This window comes from Chiroxiphia lanceolata, chromosome 12 (genome assembly GCF_009829145.1).
Source record: "Chiroxiphia lanceolata isolate bChiLan1 chromosome 12, bChiLan1.pri, whole genome shotgun sequence".
In the NCBI taxonomy this organism is placed as follows: domain Eukaryota; kingdom Metazoa; phylum Chordata; class Aves; order Passeriformes; family Pipridae; genus Chiroxiphia; species Chiroxiphia lanceolata.
In genome coordinates, this window is record NC_045648.1 from 16,468,675 (window position 1) to 16,490,046 (window position 21,372).

General features: G+C 51.9%; 1 long non-coding RNA gene across 12 annotated transcripts in view; it reads left to right on the forward strand.

Annotated features, from left to right (window-relative positions):
• Window positions 1–21,372, forward strand: part of LOC116792915 — a 103,564-nt gene that overhangs the window by 31,992 nt on the left and 50,200 nt on the right. For all 12 annotated transcript variants that reach the window (XR_004359304.1, XR_004359315.1, XR_004359314.1 and 9 more), the window contains exons 5-6: window positions 10,756–10,904; window positions 11,228–11,379. This is a non-coding gene — a long non-coding RNA (uncharacterized LOC116792915). The remainder of the gene's footprint in view (window positions 1–10,755; window positions 10,905–11,227; window positions 11,380–21,372) is intronic.

The window sequence follows — 21,372 nt, forward strand, 5'->3', positions numbered from 1 at the left end:
GAGTGGCTCTGCCTTGGCTGTCTGAGTGATGGATGAGCTGTTGTTCCACACAATCGGAAGGAACATCCATGTGGATCCTGAAACACAGTTTTTAAGACAGCTGTTCCTGCCTAACCTGACAGGCAGCGAGAGAGCTGCTGAAGAGGTGGCACAGTCAGGTTTAGGGGACACAGGTGCCTGCACAACCCACTCGTATCCCAGAGATTTGTGGATCTCGTATCCCTGGCATAGGAGGATGAGAGATCCCCCAAGGCAGGAGCTCAGCACTGCAGCCCATCAGGGTCCAGCATCAGGTTGCTCCCCAGAGAGCATGGGGTGACTGTGCTGGTGTAGGAAATGAGTTTTCAGCCCCACTTTCTCTCTGCCAGTTGGAATGCCCGGAGCAGGCAGCTTTGCCACATGGAGTCACAGTGAGAGAACCATTAATTTTGTATTAGGACATAAAAACTGTTTGAGCTGAACGGACCAATAGTGCTTCCAGCCCAGCATCCTGTCTCCAGCAGAAGCCAAGCCGGATGCCTTAAAGGAAGGCATAAAAATCCCATAATGCCCATAATTGTGCAATACTTCCCTGTGAGGGGAGATTCCCTCCTGACCCCAGCTGGCAGGCAGCAGGAGAGTCAGGAGCTGCTCTGGTTGTCATTGGAGCTGGAGTCACTGCAGATGCTGTTCTTGTGCACATAAATCTCCAATCCTGTGGTGAAACTCTCCAATTCTGATTGTTATACTGCTTTTCTGATGTCCTGGTGAGGAGCTGATGGTGTTCAGGATAGGTCCTGGATGACCTGCCACAGGCTGCTGTTAGGAGAGCAAAGGGGAGCTTCATCCCTTCCCCACCCCAGCCAGTCCCTGCCCTTTTCTGAGCTCTGTAATTAATTTAAAAGTGTCCAAGGCCAGGTTGGACAGGGCTTGGATCTACCTGGTCTGGTGGAAGGTGTCCCTGCCTGTGGCAGGGAGTGAAACAAGATGGTCTTGAAGGTCCTTTCCCACCCAAACCCTTCTGGAATTCTGTGGTTAACTCTCCCTGTGGCCTTACCCCGCCGTGCTGGGGAGGAGCAGCGCTGACCATTCCCATGGCTGGGCTGGGTTTTGGCTCAGGTGTTGCTCTGTACCAAAGGTGAGTCTCTTTGCCCACAGAATATCTGCAGGATATTCCTTGGGGGGGGGAGTGTGGGGCTAACAGGAGACTGGTTGATCTATGGCCAGGTGTAACCTCCTCACAGCTACTTCAGGTGATGGAAGCACTTTCTTGTCTGTCAGTGCCCTGTCAATCCTCTTTTCCTTGGACATCCCACCAAACCTCTTGCTGGGAATGCCAGGGGGAGCCTGCTGGGCTACTGAGCAGGTGGTGAGTGACAGAGGACAGAGCTGTTGGAGACCAGGATGGTGACTCACCGTGATGTTTAGGAGGAGAGCTTGGCACAACTTCAACTCTAACAAGAATTTTTGATTAGATTTTTGCTAATTAAGTAAAAACTTAGATTTTCACTCATGGAAGAAGCCCTGCTCCCAAGTAGCCATCTTTAGGATGACATACCCACCCCAGAGACCACCTGAGCATCCCTGAGCACAGGGGAAGTTAAATCAAGGACTACCCAGGAAGGAGTGGCAGAGGTGTGTTTGCCTGCTGGCAAAACAGGAGAGGGAATGGAGGCAGGAGAGCAGGGCTGGGCATGGAGAACTGGGAGGAGGTGGCACAGCCTGGGATAATTGGGCCATTAAATCTCACAAAGGCACCGACACTTGCACACTGTGCTCAGGGAAACAATCACTCTCCAGTAACAATCATACGGATCTGCAACCATTTTTCTGCTGATCCAGTGCTTAATCCTATTGTTCAGACTGCAGGTTAAATTGTCCTCAACCCACGTGCAGCGGCCAGGTTGGTTTGCAGAGATGTGCAGGAGGAACTGCGGGGAAATTTTGGCTCAGAAATCCATTTGTAAATGTCTCTCAAATGTCTGCTTTTGTTCCCTGTGCCTCCTCTCTGCCAGCCCTTCCACCTCCAGAAATCCCCATGTGGGATGGAGCCATCCCAGTTCTCTGGTCAAGCCCCCTTTGTTCTGCCTCACTTCTCCCAACTACAGAGAATGCCAGAACTGCCTGAGAAGGTCACAAAATTGGCTTCAAATCCTTCGAGTTTACAAATGTGGCTTTAACTCTCTTTATTTATTGTAGGTCTGGGGAGGAGGGGGTTTCATCCTTGAACCATGTTCTCAGAGTCTTCAGCTGTGAAAGCTGAGAATGCCATTTTTACAGTAACAAAAGTGGAATTTGGCATGCTGGGCCCCAGGAGCTGGAGGCTGAAAAGCTTTGCAGTAAAATTGGGTGTTTTGGGGCTCCCGGGGCCAATCCCTGTCTGGACAATGTTGTTACAGATTCTTAGTTTATCAGCTGTAATCCATGGGGTGCATCAGACCCCGCTGGGTTGCTGTTTGGGTGGTGCAGTGAGGTTTGGCCAAGGCTGCTCAGATCCCTTAGCTGGGTGTGTGGTGCTGGGTGGCCCAGCTCCCGTGTTTGGTGACAGGTCCTGTTCAGGGCGTGACCACTGCTGGGTGCTGGCAGGAGTCTGGAGCTCAGGCACTCTGAATCTGGGATTAAAAGCAAAAACAATGAGAACTTCACCCATGTCTTCTGTTTTTCATCCAGCTCTTTCTCAGCTGGATGAGGACATGGAAGGGCAGTAAAACCCTTTCTCAATCCCACGTCTGTCCAGGCAGGGGATTGCATAATGCTGTAGATGTTCCAGCTGTGCTGCTCAAGTGCTGGTGTTGCTTCTGGCTTGGTTTACTCTGGGCTTTGGTAGGAAGATGACTTGCAGGCATTGGCTGGCACAGTCACAGAGGTCCTGACAGCAGGACAGGAGTGTGACCTGGCAGGAAGGGGTTGGATTGGGACAGGAAGAGACAGACTGGGACATGGGAGCTGTGGGACACTGTGCCCAGGGCTGGGGATGGTGCCTGGCTGGAGGCTCCTTGGTGCAAGGTGAGCTGAAAAGTTTGTGACTCCCAGTAACTCATTCCCTCCCTGGGGCCATCCAAGCTCCATTATGACTATCCAGAGATGCCTGGGGTATATTTGTTTTCCTCTTCTTCCCCTTTGATACCTCTTCCCTTATTGTGGGAGACTCCTGCAGCTCGGGGTTGTCCTTCTCTGCCTGGGCTGGACCAGAGCTGCCTTGGTGAACAGGTATTAATGGCAGGGGAGGGCAGGACCTGTGATAACTCAGCCTGGCAGCCCCAGCAGCACTGAGATGATGGAATAGTCTTTGGAGACCCAAAGAGCTTCAGTCAGCACTTCTGTGTGAAAGGGGTCGTGAAAGGAGGGAAGGGAAGTCATCGTAGGTAGGTCTGAAAACTGGAGCAGGGGCTGGAAATTGAGACATGAGAAGAGAAGGGAGTTGAAGAAGCAGGTTCAGGTGATGCCATCCCTGTAGTCAGTGCTGGAGTTAGTAAATCTGAACTTCATCCTGCTCTTCCTACTGATAAAACTCCTGCTGTCCGTGTGTGACAGTGTTAGAGTAGTGCCTTGGTAAAAAGTGGGTGTTGGGAGAAGGGGAGCCCCAAACCTTGCTATGACATGCACCCAGCCCTGCCAAGGAGCCCCTGAGGAGGGAGGGGTCTCTGGGCAGTGCAGATGGCACTGTCACTGCCTTGTGCCACCTCCCTGGCCTCAGAGCTCGTCCCTGCAGCTGCAGTGCCCCAGATCCCGGGATACAGGGTTCTTCCTTTGGGAGGCAGACCTTGCTACCGGCAGTGTGGTTTCATTTTAACATTCGTTTTAACAAAGAACTGAAGAAGGGAAATGCTTTTCCCCCTGCTGAGGATTTGTACACATCCCTCTCACCCAGCCCGTCCCACCATGTTGCTGAGCCCCAGGCAGAGTTTTGAGGGCTGGTTGTGGCTCAGGTTCCTGCAGCCTCAGATGCTGCCCTTGAGCAGGGAGTTGGGCTTTGGGTTCCCTGAGTGCAGACCTGGGACTCTGTGGCTGGAGCACAGCGTGGGGCAGGTTCTCTGGTGGCACAGTCTGACTGCAGAAACCTCCTTCTTTGTCCTCTCAGTGGTGGTGATGTCCCAGTGCCACCCTGTTCCCTGCAGATGGTTTTCATCACCCTCCCATTAAGCTGAGCCACATCCTGGGACCCAGATCTGTGAACCAGATCAGCTGCTCCTGCTGCAACACACAGTGGGGTGTTGCAAAATGCTTATTTCCTCATGTCTGATCAGCCTGAAATTATTCCAGGACCTTTTAGAGTTAGGAAGCACCTTTGATTTGTGAGCAGGGCCGTTGCTTATCCCTGTTTCTGATATTTTTGTAACCCCTACACAGTGTTGAGACAACCATGTCCAGGAGGGTCACCCCAGCACCTGTCCCCCACAAAGTTAGGACCTTGTCACCACTGTGCACATCTGGAGGTGCCTCCTGATGTCCACTGTCCACTCTGAGGGGTGTTCCAGGGATCTCAGCTCTCTGTCTTACATCACCTGCAGCCCAGCCCTGGTTCCCAGCTGGAAGGAGTTTGGTGTGGGGCTGGCAGGGTGGAAGTCAGGACTGGCAGCTGGGCAAGGGAACCCCTTCAGGCATCACACTGGCCGTGGCCCCAGTCAAATATTTTCTGCCACTGATTCTGACGAGTCTTGTGGCATCCCCAAATGAGGCACAGGGGATTGCAGAGCAGTCAGCTTTCATTTAGAGCCTGACCTTGGCATCAGGCTGTTAGCATGGCAAGGAGGAGAGATGAGTTAGCTGGCAGACTGCCTGCGTGTGGCAAGGGGTCTTTAAAACCTCAAAGGATGCATTAGTTTGATGTCAGAGGCTTTGTTTGTGGCATTCCCTGGAATAACCATCCTCCCTGTGTGTGTGCACGTGTATTTCCTCCCTGTCTGCATCTCTGCTGCTCCCCCAGCCCGTGTCCGAGGAGCTCGGCTAGGCAGCATGGATAGCTCCAGTGAGACAGATGGAGATGGATCCAGGCCTCTGTGGGGACAGCTGTGTCCCTGACAGTCCCCTCTGGTCATGCACCTGTTAAAGAACTATACTTAGCATGGGAAAACTTTCCAGAAAAGAGAAAGCAGGGCAGAAGTGGGAAGGCAGAAGGGCTGGGAATTTGGCCTCATTCTCCTCAGCAGGTCCCGAAGCTCCAAAAATGCCTCTCGGTAACAGCATCCAAAAATGCCAATCAGGTGAGAAGCAGGCCATGCAGCAAGGCCTGCTGGCACTGTTTGGAGACAGCCTGGGCGAGTGACAGCTCCATAACTCCTGGGTGGAATGCCAGGGAGCGCCGTGTGTTTGTCCTGACAGGCCCCAGCGGTCCAATCCCTCGGAAACTGCCATATGGGAGCTGTGGTGGATCCTGGGGGAGGCACGTGCCGGGGGGCCACAGGCTGAGGCAGTGCAGACTCCTGTGTCCATCACTTCTCCCCCAGGGCTGCTGCAGCCCCTCTCCCTGTTCCTGGCTCTCCCGCTGTGCTCCAGCCTGGCTGTCACACTCACCAGCCACCCGCCTGTCCGTCATCCCTGGGCACAGCCAACTGCCCGTGGAGCTCGGGGGGATCCGTGGGGGGGGAGACCCTCCTCCTTCTGGTGCTGTGCAGGGTTCTCTGAGAGGAGACAGGAGGCTCTTCAGCTTTTCTTTTGATAGATGAAGAACCCTGAGTTAGGTGCTCGTGGTCTGATGGCAAATAAATGTGCCCTGCCCCTCACTGCCCCCTTCCTGCAGCTGGGGCTGGAGCCTGGCATGGAGGCAGCACATCCAGGTGGGGTTTAAGGCCACGTTTTCTTTATATCCTTTTCCTCTGGTAAGTGCTGAGCTGCATTTTCACCACCCATGGCTCTCCTTAACACAGGAGGAGCCCGATGGCCCTCTCTGATGTGTCACTCACAGTGCAGCCTCTCTGATCCACCCCTCATCCTCCTCCCTGTGGAGGAGCTCCTGGACTGCTCTGGAGAGAGTTCCTGTTCCCAGGGCTCCAGCTGGTGAGGAGTGAAACTCTATCAGTGCTTGGTGACTGCAGGAAGCTTCGGATGGATGAGAATCCAGCATGGCTGGATGCCTCTGGAGCCGCCCCGCAGCGGGGCCCGGCTCTGGGTGCTGCTGACAGGTGGCATTAATGGCCTGCCTGGAAGGACACTGTCCCTCTCCAGCTGCTCCCTGCTATCCCTGGCTGCACGCCCTCTCCCATACCTGCTGCTCACCCAGTTAGCATTCCAAGAGCTGTGGCCACCTGGGCTGGTGCTTAGTGGGGGGATTTGCTGTACTTAGATGAAAAATGCAACAGGAACTTTAAACTACCCTGTGGCTAAATTTGGCTCAGTGTTCCAATCCCTGCAGCTCCCAGCTCTCCTCCTCTACCCTCTCTTAGCAAGAGGCAAGGAAACTATTAGGTTGCACCAAGGAGCCACCTAAGCAGCTACTGAACACCTTCCCTGAATGATACTCTTGGTGCTTCCCCAGCCTCAGGGGGAAGGTCTGGGTGTGAAACCAAGAAAGGAAGAGGGAACAGAGCGTGTCATGGGGAGCTCCAGCTGATGGGATAAATCCATAGTATTCCTAGCTGCCTGATCAAGATTTTTGTGGCACAAAATTTGCATTTACACACCTGTGCAGCAGATGGGAATAGGAGCATCTTATAATTTCCAGGTGCTTGAGCCCTGCTGGTACCAGTGCCAGCCCTGATTGGTTTCTGTGCCATCAGGAGGGAGGAAATGCTCAATTCCTTTCAGTGACCACTTGCAGAATTTTCCACTGAAGACTGGGAAAATCCTTGTCACATTTCCCAGTGTTTCTATGGGGTGTTGGGAAGTGATCATAGAGAGAATCATACCCATTTCTGCTTGGGAATGGGAGAAACAAGATGTTGTTCCTCATCTCAGTCACGTACATGGATTGAATGAAGCTGGTAAACTGGGATAACTGGGTATTGCTGGTACTTGCCAGGGGATTAACCTGTCTTCATATGCCAGGGAGGCTTTCCTGGAACTGGAGACACTGGCCAACATAAATTGCTTCTGTCAATGTGCTTTATTGGACTACATCAAAGTAGAATCGATAGTGAGTTAAAAAACCCCACCGAAATGGGCTTAGTAAGGCAGAGCAAGTCATAAACAGAGTGGAGTGCTGGGCAGGTCAGGTTTCACCTGGCAGCCAGGAAAATAGGGGGGTTCTGGCGCTGCTGGAGGGTGATTCATTGCACTGGAATATTCCAGGGGAGAGGAACCATCCAGGGGTTGTTAACACACTGCTGCAGGGAGAGGGGCTCAGGTTTCTGCCTCCAACTTTGCTGTCACAGATTTGTACTGATATCATCTATATCGGTGCACGTTCTCTGTTTCCACTTAACCCAGATGAAAGTGTGGTTATTGTGTTCTAAGGTTGCTGGAACTTGTTAATAATTTAGAATAATAGAGTCAAATTAATTCAACTCTTAAAATCGAGCTTATTTGCATTGGCTTGTCTGGGTTTTTTTGTAGGAGATCTCTCTGTGGGCATGTGTTTGTGTGAGCTTTTTGTGTGTGCCTGGGAGTGTTTGTGTGCATACGTAATTTCCCTCTCCATCTCACAACCAAAAGAGGCTGAGCTGGGTTTAAACGTTGGACAGGAAAAATAGTTTCTCCCTGCCTGTCAAGAAGGTCCACCCCTAAGTAGAGCCCAATAGCTGAGGTATAAATCCATGGGGAAAAAAAATGGGGTTTGTAATGGAAATGCTCCCTCGTTTGAAATTATAGCCGGGCATATGTGAGGCTGGAATTCCTGCTGCAGCATCCAGACGGTGCCTCAAGCTGGCTGCACATTCCCAGGAATAAAGAACCCCCCTCCAGCCTACCTGCAGACTGACCTTTGTGCTAACTCTGACACGCAGCTCAGGAGCTGTTGTGCTGCACGAGGCGGGTGCGATCCCGGAGTGACAGATTGCTGCTGACAGGGAAAGGCTCTTCCAGCTGCATTTCTCTGCAGCCCCAGCGATATTTCCAGGGGCTTGTTAGAGGAACAACAGCACCAGCCAATAACCAGTTGGTCTAAGCCCTGGGGACAGACCGTATGGCCCACACTCTGCTTCCTGAGCTGCGAATGTGGAGCAAATTCAGCTGCTTTAGCACTTCCAGCCCTCACGTTATCCAGCAAAGGAACACACCCGTGTGCGCTTCTGTCTGTGGCAATGCCTGCACCTATAAATAACACTGTTTGTGTGTGTGTGTGTGTGTGTGCATATTTATGTCTGTGTATTTATTGTGGGGGAGGCTGGTTGCAGAGCGGTCCAGAAAACTGCAATCCTTTTGTGCAAATCCTGCTCTCGCGGAGGGAGCGGAGCCAGGAGACCAGGGGTGATGAATTGGCCCTGAACCGCGATGACAGTCCTTTTTTTTTTTAAGTCAAAACAATTTCAGGGAAAGGGTCTCCAAAAGAAGTCCAGTTTTAGAAGGTGGCTCAATTGAATTTCTGGTTCCTGGCTGCCTGCCTGGAGGGCCTCTTGTCACTTCTACTTTCTTCCAACAAGGCAGAAGGCGGAATTGACAGCAGCCTTCCCGCCAGGCTGTTAGGGAAGCAGGGAAGCCAGATGCTTTGCCTCCCTGCTCCCTCCCCCTCCCGCGGCCCGACAGCCAGAGAGTTAAGTTGTTTAACTCTTGCATTTTCCCTCTCCAGCGTTCCTGGTCTGAGCCAGCGGGGATCCCGAGGGATGACACAGCGCCTGGAAGTTGGCGCGTGTGCACCAGGGGGTTCCTCGGTGCTGAGGGCAGGAGCGTGCCTGGCACGCAGGGAAGTGTCCTGAGGCTTTTGTACAGTCAAATTAGACTTTTGCACAGAAAGATTCTGCACAGAGGCGCATGGTGGGAATGGGCTGATATATGAGCCTCTCTCCCAGAGCAAACCCAGGGCAAAGAGCTGTATAATATGATTTCAGAGCTTCCATCCCAAACCCACTTCTAAACTCACCCTCAGCCCCTGCTGTTTATGTCATTGCATGTAGTGACATGTAGTGTAGGTGAGAGCTAGAATATTCCTATAATTTCTTCGGCAAGGACAGTATGCTCAGGCCCCTCTTTTCTTTGCTGAGAATCATCATCTTTAGATGGTAAGAACTGTGGAAGGTTTCAGTTGCTGTTGAATTAACATTTCTACATGCATCATTTCACTTGATAATTTGCTGACTCTAAAATTTTTGTGTAATCAAATTGGTTGGCTGTTTTAACATTTGTCCAACACCATTTTTAAGTGGTAGTTAAATGATGTGGAGAAGGGAGCCCTTTCTTTGGACTCAGGGCTGCAGCAGGGTGAGGTTCTGTAGTTCAGTTTTTTGAGAAAGGACCTGCTCCGAGTCAGGGGTTGTTCACTTCTGACACACATGACCCACAGAGCCCTTTTCAACTGCAAAATGGGGTGACAAAGTGGTAGTGGATGGCCAGGAACTGGCACCCTCTCCCTCCCCAAGCTCATCTCATTGCCAAAAGCTCTGCACGCTGGTTAAGGTGAGAACCCTTCTCCTTCCCTACTTAGGACGAGACAACGTGGCCTCATGCTGTGCCAAGGGAGGTTTCAGGCTGGACATCAGGAGGAATTTCTTCATGGGAAGGGCTGTCAGGCATTGGAAGGGGCTGCCCAGTGAGGTGGTGCAGTCCCCACCCCTGGAGGTGTCCAAGGAATGACTGGACATGGCACTGAGTGCTCTGGGCTGGGGGACAAGGTGGGGATGGGGCACAGGGTGGACTCGGTGACCTTGGAGGTCTTTTCCAACCGCAGTGATGCTGTGAAATAGCCCCAAATGGGACCAAACCAGGACCTTGGAGGGAAAGTTTTGGCAGGGGAAGGTTTACATTAGATATTAGGAGAAATTTCTTCACTGAAAGAGTGGTCAGGCATTGGAAGGGGGCTGCCCAGGGAAGTGGTGGAGTCACCATCCCTGGAATTGTTCAGAAAATGCGTGGAAATGGCACTTGAGAACATGGTTTAGTGATGACCATGGTGGTGGTACTGGGCAGATGGTTGGACTTGGTGATCTTAGAGGTCTTTTCCAACCTCTGATGCTGTGATTACGTGTTTCTGTGAGCTCCTCTGCTCTGAAGCTGCCAGGCTGGGGGTGAATGTCTCTGCAACCTGTTGGCTCTGCCAGGGGCCATCCATGGGGTTCCCTTAAAATTCATCCAGCCTCTTCTCCTCCTGTGAGCTTCTTTATGTCCTGTTGTATCTCTGTGCTGTAACTCCTCCCTTCCACCACTGATCCCTGTATCCCTGTGCCCCCTTCCCCTGTGGGGAGGATGGTGATGGAGCAGCCTTTCCTCCATGCTTGGCATCCATGCTGCCCTTGCCAGCTCAGGCAGGACTGAGCGTCAGCCTCGGGCAAACCACGAACACTTGTCACCCGCAGCGAGGCAAAAAGTGTTGCCCGGAACAGCCTTTGGAAATATTTTAATTACCCTGGTTGATCTGGCAATCAACTGACTTGAGGTAAAGATCACAAGTGGAGACAAAGTCTAAGGGGAATTTTATGCTTGGAGTCAAATTTCAGCAACGTTTTTGAAGCATTTCTAATTGGGATGGTTTAACAGCCATGGCCAAACCTCCCCGAATCCAAACAGTCAGGATGTTCATGGAAAGCAAATCAGTCACGCGGCTCCAGCCCAGCACTGGGAGGTGGGGGAACACGGGGCCTATAAAAGAACCAGCCCAACCACCGAGGTCGTTCTGAGCAGCTTTATAGTCAGAAAACTCCTTTAATGGACTGTAAATCAAAAAATGCAATTTATATTTTGTTTCTCCAGACTTCCCAGTGAAAGATGAGCCCGGCTGCATTCAGACTGAGCCATCCTTGCCAGCCAAAGCAGATTCTTCATGCCTGCTTCCAAGCAGCACGAGCTTAAACAACTGGTGTCAGAGTGGGGTGTCTCTGCAGTCCTGGCCACGAAGAGAGGTGATTATTCCTCCCTCATAATTCCATTTCCCGGAGAGGCGTGCACCTTCCTCTGTTCTGTCGACATGTGCTGCTGGAGAGATTCATTTCAGTAATAAGGTCCTTGCAGTGAAACTCAACAAAAATGAAGGGGCAAGTTTATTAATTATATATTTTACAGTTAATGAAAGATAATATTTAACAGAAGTAATTGCAGGCATCTGCCTTGATGGCACAATTAATTTCCAGTAATAAACGGGTTGCGTGTCCCTTTGTTGGACTGATCAGTTACAGAGACAAATCCTGCCTCGTGCTAAGCCCCTCTTATCTCTTCCCATTTGCAGGAGATGAAACGTTCTCCTGCTTGGAGCACAGGAAAGAGGCTGGAGCTGGGCTGAAAAACTGAAAAACTCCAGTGAAATCGGAGTTCTTTGTTCATGTTTCATTGCCTGCTTTGAGGAAAACAGTGATCAGGAGATGAGACATGAGCCTCGGGGTGAGTGCAGATCCCACCCCCCCAGCTCTGCCAGCACACTCAGCTGGGCCTGGCTCTCCCTTCCTGTCTGTCACTGCTCTGGGAGGCAGAGAAGCTTTGTTCTGCGGGACTCAGGTATTTCACCCCTCCAGCTGCTTCTAAGCATCTTCTGTTCCCTCTCTGCTGAAATGCCACGTAGGAGCTCTTGTCACTCATCTCAGCTTGCACTCAAGCTGTTCCCAACACCTGGGCATGGATATACAGGAGCTGTCTGTGTGGTACTTGCCAGGCTGTCAGACCACAGGCCCCTTTGGGATCTGCCACAAAGCGTGCCCCGAGGTCTGGAGAGTGGGAAACTTTATTCTGCACTATCCCTGGTAGTGTTTCTCTGCTCCTAACACCTTTCAAACAGGTGGGTAGCTTCTACCTCACGTAAGTGTCCATCCCTCATTATGTTCCTCCTAACTGAGGTACACGCAGAGCCTGTGACACACAGTTGAGTGATTTTTATTCCCTCCACTTGAGGGAAGTATCTTACAACGTTTTAAACTGGTCCTCTGTGATTGACTCCTGCCACCTATTTCTGAAACGCAGCCAACAAGGTAAAAGAACATTTAGAAAAGTTAATAGATCCATTTAGGACAGGAAGTGAACCCAGGAGTTGGATAAAACACTGTAAACAGCCAAACCCAGCAAGGCTGCTCAAACCAGAGCCATCCTGTGAGAGCGTGATGTTCCTTTCTGCTTCCTGTTCTATTTTGCTACAGAAACTGTTGGTGCAGTTGGTGGGTTCTCCCCATGGGGCTCACTGCAAAGGAACTGCTCTAACAGCTCTGCACACCTCCAGACAGGGTTCTTCCCATGGAAGAGGTGATGGGAGCTGCTCAAGGAGGTGTTTATCCCAAGGCATGCCCACAGGGATCAGGGTTAGGTCCAGCCTTCTTCAGTGTCTTCATTAATGAGCTGAAAGAGGGGGTAAGCAGCATGTTAGTGGCATGGAGGATGAAACGAAGAGGGAACAATGCCAAGGGCCAGGGGAGGTCACTGGTTCCAGCCCAGGAGTGAGCAGGGCTGGGCTGTGTCTGCCACAGGCTCAGTCTGGCTTCACACTGACCTGGTTTGGTGAGTAAAATGCAGAGCTGGGGCTGAGTCTGGGCAGTCAGAGCAGCGGGTTGGGTTTGTGAGGGCAGCTGTTCAGCTGAGTTTTGGCTGCTCTGCTTTAAACCCCAGGTTTTCTGCAGACCCAACTTGTAAATATTTAAGCACACGAGTAGTGAGGCTGGGTGGGGGTTTGCAGGCACGGAGGGAGCAGAGGGTGTGTGAGCTGCATGTCTGTCTCTCTCGTGTCTGCACCAGTATGTGCACGTCTGCCAATACCTTCCAGAGAGATTTTCATCCAGAATGCTCTGACAGCCTTTCAGGCATCAATCACACAGCACTGCAATCCCCCTGCAAGGTCAGGGAGTGTTACCAGCCTGTGCCTCCGCACTCCTCCGACAGCAAGAGTTTGTGCCTGAGCAAGGAGGGATGGGCAGAGGGACAGTGACTCCTACAAGTGTGTGCATTGCCTGCAGTCAGAGCTTTCCTGATTCCCAGAGCCAGGGATGGGATCCAGGTCTCCTGAACCCCCATTCCCTGCCTTGACCACTGGAAACGCTTCCTCCCCACAGAAACCTCACCGTGAAACCACCCGCCGGAGCAGGGCTTTGTAGTCTGGCAGGGAGAGCGCAGGCCCTGCTCTACCCGATCCGCAGGCGCATTTTTGGGGTTGCATGTTTACTGAAATCTTGGCTTTGCTGGTCTGGAGAGAATAAAAGTTGATTGTTCAGCAGCCAGGGCTCGGCGTCGCCCTGCCCGTACGTGTAACTGCTCAGCACAGCCACCCCAGGCCAGAGGGGATGTTTGTGGGGCCGCAGCCGCCCGTGTGAGCAGCCTTGTCTCTGCTCTGTGGTAAACACAGCTCTGGTTACCTGCTCTCACTGGAGCCTTTCTGGCTTCTCCAAGCCTTCCCTCGGCCGCCTTGGCTTCAGGGCCTCGTGATAGCTGGATTGATTTATTTATTTAATAATAGAACTTAAAGAAGGGATTGTTTTCCAGATTGCTCCGGCCCAGGCAGTGGCTGTCTCTGTGGAGCCAGGTCATGATGGGGTTAGTGTGGAGGGAAGCAGGGCTGCCTGGTGAGCCTCAATTGCCAATCCTGCTATTCCTTCTGCCCCTCAGCCTTCTCCCTGTAACCCCTCTCCTCCTGCCCTGGCAGGAAAGTTTCCAGTGCCATGCAGGCTGTCCAGACTTTGCCAGTTCCATTGCTCTCAGAATGTGGCAGGGATTGTATGAAAGGAAGTTCACAGTCCAAGGCTACAAACAGGACAATATGACAGTAGAGAGAAGATGACAGAACACAAGGAGTGGGCCTTCCATTGGTTATTTATCCCATCTCTTTGTTCCCATGGCTGGGAAGCAACTGCACTCGTTTGGATGATGGATTAGTCATCGTTTTAAACAAAAGTCAGAGGTCTGTGCTCTGAGGCATCTGCTGCTCCTTATCTGAAGGCAATTAACTCCTGGCTGGGGTGGGAAAGGATTCCCCTAATCCCAGCTCCACAGACAGTGCCCACAGGTCGAATGGGCCATTGTGCTGCTTTAGGAGACTTGATTTTATTCAGCTGCCTAAAATGCTGAGCTCTCTGAGCTCTGCCTGGCAGCTCTGCCTTGGGCAGAGGTCAGTCCAACCACCCTGTCATCGCTGCTCTCCTGGCTGTGGGTTTTACAGCTGGAGAAGGAAACCCGTCACCATGGCTCTCTGACCTTGGCTGGGCAGGGTGTTCAGGTGCATCTTAAGAGGCTGGAGTCTGTCACAGCACAGCTCTGCCTCAGGGGGGTCGTTTCCCCGAAGGTTTGGCTCTTCCTTCAGGAGTAAATCTGCGTCTTCACACTCTGCCCATAAAACTGATAACAGCGAGATTGCTTTACACATCAGCAACAGAACAGAGACAGCAGAGGCAATCAGGACCCAAAATAATTATGTTTATCATCTATAATAATCACACAGAGTCTAACAGCACATTAGCACTTCCAGCAGGCAGCTTTCAGCAACACAGGAATGCAGGCAGCGTTTTGGAGGATGCACTGAGTGTTTTAAAGGACACCAGCCATGGCTGAACGTGCCCTGGGGGATTCTCTGGGCTGCCAGCACCCCCTGCTATTGCCTGTGTGGGGAACAAGGGCAGGTCCAGTGCTGAACCCGTCTCTGTAAAGTCTTACTGGGTGTAGTTTCCAGAGTCAGGCTATGGAAACAACAGCTCAGCCCCTTTCTCACTGATCCCGGGTATTTGGAAGGTGTAACCTGGAAGAGCCTGCAGCTGCTCCATGGAACCCCTTCCATGGAAGGGATTATTCCAAAGGAACTCTCTGATGTTTCACTTTGTGATGCTGTCTCTGCTCCTCCCTGTTTTCCTGCCAGTCCTGGAATACAGAACCCTGAACAAGGACTTTAGGGTTGAGTTCCCTGCTGGCAGAACTGTCCTCCCCTGTGATGCTGCACTGTCTGGGGGTGCAGGGCTAGAAATGTCCAAGAAAATCCAGTGATCTCAGTTCAGACCAGGTCCCTGCAAAAAACATTTGCAAGCAGCAAACCCCACCATTCTTCACTCCATAACCCCCAGCTCGGTCCTCTCTCTCCACTGTTAGGGAAAGCCAGGTTTTGCAGCAGGGGAGAACAGGCCAGAGAAGGTCTTGGCCAAAAGGAGAGCAGTCAGTCAGTGCATTTATCCATTGGGTGGAAGGTCTCAATAACTGTCTGCTTGGAAGGAAAGGTCTTAGAGCCAGATTTGTGTGTGGAATTAGTTGGAATTAGTTGAGTGACACTTCATCTCTTCCACAGAACATCTGAGCTGCTGCACATTTATTTATTCTGATGTTTTTGGTTATAAAGTGGCTTTCTAAACCCCTTGTTTTCCATGATGATCTCCAGATGAGGGTGTAAAATCCCTCCTTGCAGGATGCCAATCCTGAGGTGTCTCAGGGTGTGAGGGAGGGATAGTTCCCATCCTCTCTGTGTCTGTCAGTGGGAACTGGTGTTTCTCCTGCAGACACCACCCCACTGCCAAGAACTCCACTTTAGCAAGGCTCAAAGGAGCTGCTTTCAGACCTGAAAGGGTTTTTTTAGAGCCAAACATTGATGTAACTGCATTTTTACTAAAATCCAAATGCAAACCAGTCAGCCTTTCACTCCAGCCCTTCACTTTTCCTGCAGATTGCTTTTCCAGGGGCACCCTCTGGCTTATCTGCAGGACTGTGGGATGCTGACAAGACAGGAGCTGTTCTCCTGTATCTAAAGACAACCAGCTCAGGGGCTGAGCCAGACAGATCTGTGGTGTGGGTACCCCGTGCCAGGGAGCTGAGGAGGGAGCTGAGCTCCATGGAGTGCTCCAGGCCTGGCCAGAACAGCCCTGCTGTTCCCTGTGCAACTGAGACTCCCCTGCTGTGTCAGGGATGTGCAGTCCTACAGTCAGAGGATAATGGGGGGTGAAAGGAGCCTCAGGGAGTCTTCAGAGCCAGCTTCAAAGTGAGGTCCAGTTGGTCTGGACATCATCCAGTCAGCTTTTGTGTTTCTTCAAGGGCAGGGATTGTTCTGCCTCTCTGAGCCCCTGTCCCAGATAATTGGGTTTTCCAGGAGCTGAGTGCTCAGTAGCTGAGTGTGAAGTCCTTTCCAAAATCTTTGCCCTTTTCTGTGCTGGCAGAATTTCTGCTTGCAAAGCAGGTTTATCACTGACTGAACACCCACCAGGCTTCCCCTGTGCTCCCAGAGCTCCTCCAGCCCCTTCATGGGCTTTTCCAAGTGCAGAAAGGCTGAAGCTGGTTCCCATCCACGGGAAATGCGTGTTAGAACCAGAACATCACAGTAAATGTGCAGCAGCTCAGATGTTTTGCTGAAGAGATGAAGTGTCACAGGCTTTTGATGGGATTCCAACTAATTCCACACACAAATCTGGCTCTGAGACCTTTCCTTCCAAGCAGACTGTTACAGAGGACTTGGGGCCAGCCTAGACCACCCCTGGATTCCCTGGCCCAACTCAACCAGCCAGGGAAGACAGTGGGACCAGTGTAGCAAGGGGCCTGTGTGTCCCTCCCGTGGTCCTGTGGAGGAGAGAATGGAACAGCAGAGGAAGGTGCTGACCCAGGGATGCAGCTGGGGGAGCTCCTGTGGTCGACCCTCAGCAGGAGAGCTGCAAACCTGAGCTCTGGGGTTTGGAACTGTGCCAGGAAAAAGGAGGAAGCTTGCCCTGGAGAGCTCCCACCAAAGTGTGAGACTGGTGGAGGAGAGCAGAGGAGCAGAGACGTGGTCCTGACGGTGATCTGTCAAACTTGCTGCAGAGTCACAGCAAAAGGAGATTGTGAGGAAGACAAGTGAGGAGCTTTATGGGTGTTTTTCCCTGCTAGAAGCTTGAATAAAGAAAAGCACGGCAGTGCTTCCTTGGAAATCTGGTGGGTGGACTGGTGCTATGAGCTGATGGAAGGTGGGGGCTGATCCTTCACAGTGAATGGAAGGTGACAGATGGGGAGAGGCAAGGAAAGGCCTTCAGCACTGGTATAATTAACTTACTCCTGAGAACATCGGGATGGGCTTTTTTCCTAATATGATAGAGAAAAGAGGGGATCTTTGACTGAGAGTAAGAGGATAATGGGAACTCTGGAGGTGAATTTGGTTGGCCCTCTGTTCCTGAGACACTTGAAGCAAAGACCCTGTGCCGGCTCCAAGAGCAGAGGGAGGGCATGGACTCCCTGGGCTGCATCCCCTGGGGTGCCTCCTCTGAGCTTCATCCATGGCCCTGAGCTCTGGGTTTGGAGGAGGAGGTGAAGAGCCAAAGCCCCCTTCACAGCAGTAATGACTTCACACCCCTGCTTTTTCCCCATGAGCCTTTTCCCTTGCACACTTAACGAGTCTGAGCTACTTCATTGTGCCTCAGTAATTGTGCTTTTAATTATGCTGTGTGTCTACGACCATCTGTTGTGCTCTTTTCAGAATCTGTTTCAGTTCTGATACCCCCTTTTGAGATGAAGGGACCACGGGTGCCCACAGTATCCAAGGTGTGGATGAATCATAGATTTTTCTGTTCTGTTTTCTGCTTTCCAAATGATTCATTCCACTTGATCTGTTTCTCGGTGGTTGCCGAGCCTTGAGCTGACATTTTCATGGAACTGACAGCTTTATGTGGAAAAATGGGAGTCTACCAGGAGGAGTGAAAGTGGTGTCTGTTGGGAGAGGAAAATCCTGATCTTTTCAAGAGGAGTTTATTTAGCCAAGGAATATCACAGGACTCTGAAAAGAGAGGTTACAGTGGCTCCAAGTGTGGCTGTCACCTGGGAGAGAGGCCATTGGGAAGTCACTGAGGTTGGAAAGATGCTGTGACTTGCCAATAGATGGATAAGAGGAGCATGGCAGACCTCCTGCTTGGGCAGGGCTGCAAGGGAGAGGGGAATTGAGCCAGGAGAGGGAGCTGGAAAGGCTCCAGCTTCAATAAAGGACATGAAGGGAAGCAAAACAAGAGGGTAATGAGCCAGAGAGCTTGTTAGGAAGGGAAGGCAACTGCACATTTGGGCAGAGGATGTCCAGCAACATCTGGGAGGGGGTTACATCCAGGGGTTGCAGTGAAGGGCTGCACAGAGGAAGCAGCAGCATCCCAGGCTACCTGTCCCAGTTCACTTGCACACCTGAGGGAACAGCTGGAGCTGTGCCAGGGGAGGTTCAGGTTGGACATTAGGAAAAGGTTCTTCCCCCAGAGGGTGGTTGGGCACTGAACAGGCTCCCCAGGGCAGTGGGCACAGCCCCAAGGCTACCAGAGCTCAAGGAGGGTTTGGACAGTGCTCTCAGGGACAGGGTGGGATTGTTGGGGTGTCTGTGCAGGGCCAGGAGTTGGACTTGACAATCCCTGTGGGTCCCTTCCAGCTCAGGATATTCTGTGATGTTCTGAAGTTAAGCTTGTGAATCAGATGGTCCTGCTCGCCCAGGCCTGGGAGCCCAAGAGGGAAGATTTGGCCTGGAGGGTGAGAGCAGGGAAGAAAATGTAGCATTTGTTGGGTGAGAGCACCAGGCTTAATGTCAGTATATTTGGTGTAGGATAAACATGACTCAAACCAAGGGCTGGAGTCCTGCAGGAACAGTGACCACGGCTGGAGGAAGACCAGGAGGTGAAAACCTGTAAGTGTCCTGTTCTAGTTTTTAGGATAAGGGAATAAAACTGTCATCTGGGGCAGATGTTTAATTTCTGGCACCTTTGGGCAGTGTAAGGAGCATCTTTTCTCTCTCAGGGGGACATTAAGTCTGGGTGGTTTCCTCTTTGTCCTGTCTGCCCTTGCCCTGGCTCCTTTCTCCTGGTGTTCAGGGGTGTCCTGGGCTGTCCCACTAGGCTGTGACACAGGAACACCTTGTTCTCAGCAGGTGAGCTCTGTGTCTGCACTCTTTGCTCTGTTACTCCCTGGCCCAGGAAGGCAGCCTGGACAGCCAGCAGGGTGTGTGTGCCCAGTGCTGGCTGTGTCTCACTGCCCTGCACCCTCTGTGCACACAGACCATGCTGCAGCTGGGGCTCTGATCTGGGTTTGTGTCTGGGGACAGGATGGGTGTGGGCAGAGTGGGTATCATATATGGTGCCAGACCCTCAGTACCCTCAGAAAAGTCTTATTCCATCCCAGACCACGGAGACCATCCCTTGACCTCTAGCAGCTGCTCCTTGTCTTGTTTTCTGAGCATCTTTAAAAGATATTTTGGACTGCCTTGATGTGATTTCCTAATGCCCTTTCTACCCTTTCTCTTTCCCCTGGGCCTGACAACTTCCTGCCTTGATGTCACCCATTGTCACTGCTCACGTGGGGAGCAGTGAAAAGAAACACCTGAGTTTTGGTTTGCTGTCTCTGTTCCAACATGAATCACTCACAGATCAGTTCAGGGGCTCTCTCTGTTACTCCTGCATTCAGGTTCCTTTCCAGTCTCCTCCTGTACCTGCAGGGTGAGATGCCAAGCACCAGTCACGGGGCAGGACCGTAAATGAGGTTCCTTCAAAAGCTGGTTCTGTTTAGCTCAAGGCCGTAATGGGGAAACGGTGTTTCCATTAAATACCCTTTGTATCAGTCCCTGGAGCTGGGCTGTGGGCGAGAGAGGTGCCGGGATCCCAACAGGCCCCTAATTAATTACCAACCCCACTCTCTTTGTTGGCAGGGCAGGGCCTTCCTGCGCCGCCTCACGAGGGTTAATTAGGGTGGAAGCCAAGGAGAGGCTCTGTTTCAGTGGCAATCCGTTAACATTCCCCCTGGCTTTATTCCTCACAGGCATGTCTTGGCATTGTGAGGGGCAGCCAAGACTGAACATATGGCTGATTGTGGACTGTGACCTTCCCAGAGTGGGGCAAAGCCAAGTGGCTGGAGTTTCCTTCAAGTGCCACTCAAGAGCCTACCTGATGCCATGGAACGCCTCTGTGACATTTCTGGGACAACAAACCCATGGCCCAAGTGCCAGCAGCTGCTGTTCCCTCATGTTCTTCCTTACTCTACACCATGGACAGCTCAGGGACTTCGGATGGTGCAGCTGGTGCTTTGTGGGCTCAGTGCTTAGAGATGGTGAACAGCAGCACAGCTCTATGGCTGCTCCCTGGTGGGGCTCTGGGAATCCAGGGGACTGCAAGATAATGGATTAGGATCCCTGAAGGCAAGGTCTGTTGGGATCTTACCCGTCATCAAACGAGCAAGCACACTTGGGGTGTGGGGTGTGGTAGTTCAGCAACTCTCCAGCTGTTCTGGGAGTGAAATCCATGGCTGGCTGGCCTGAGAGAGACCTTGGCTAAGCAAAATGGAAATGCTCACAGTGGTTTGCCAAGGTCTGAGTGGGAAGAACCTTCCTTGGAAGAGGATTTCCCCTCTTCTCCTGAGGAGTCCCCAGCTGCTGAATGTGCTTTGTTGCCATGGCCTCGTGTCTGGGATTTGCTTTTCTCAAGACCTTGAAACCCATTCCCCTCCCCAGCTCCTCGTGGAGCTTGATGCAGCCTGTCTCCAGGAATGCAGCTGTTTGCTCCTTCTCTGGAATCAGAAAAGATTTCTGCTTTCTTTCCTTCTGCTCTGCAATGACCTAATTACTTAACTTCCCATTGCAGCCTCTTCCTGCAGCACTTGCCAAAGAGCTCCTCAAAGCCTGCCGGCCCCGGCGCTGCAGGAGGTGGATTATTAATCTCTCTGTGCTCAAGGTTAGAGGAGATGTTTCCTCCTCTTTTGGTCTAGCAACTCTTCCAGACAAATCTTTAGCCTTTCCATTCAGCATCAACCCACAGGCAGCTGGGAGGACACTGGAGTGATGATGCTCATTCCAAGGCAGTGCAAACTCTTTACATACGGTTCCTCCAGGCTCCGCTGGAATATCATGTACTTAATTCTTGGCATAACTTGATCCATTCAGTCTTGGGATGATTGGAGGAGTGTCTGGTCTCCCTCCTTCCAGAGGGAGGCCCATAAATAGCCATATTCCTCTTGTGGCAGGGAGGCTGGTGCACACAGTGGGTGGCAAAGGCTAATGCAGGTAAAATATATCCCCTCTGGCTGTGGTTTCCCAAATATGTGATGCCCTGGAGATGTGGTAGTGCATGGAGCAGGAGGGGAATGTGAGAGGTGGTTAAACAGCCATGTCCTGCACTAGGATTTCACTCGTGTGCCTGTGCTGCATGTGGGGAACAGCTGCTCTGCTCCACAGGAATGCAGCATCCAGGGAGGAGTGTCCCAGGCACTGCCTCCCTTCTCTGGGAGGTTGTGTGAGGGCAAAGTGCTGCCTTTGGGACCAGGACAAACAGTGGGTTTGTCCCCCCTGGACCCCCTTGGCCACCCAGTGACCCCACCCAGGAGATCCTCTGGAGTGAGCAAAGCATGGGCAGATTTGCAGTGATGTCTAAGGAGAAGGAATAGGAATCGAGCAGGGGATGTTGGAAGGGTCTGGAAAGTTGCTGTTCAAGTCAAGGGAACTGGGTGTGACCGGTGCTG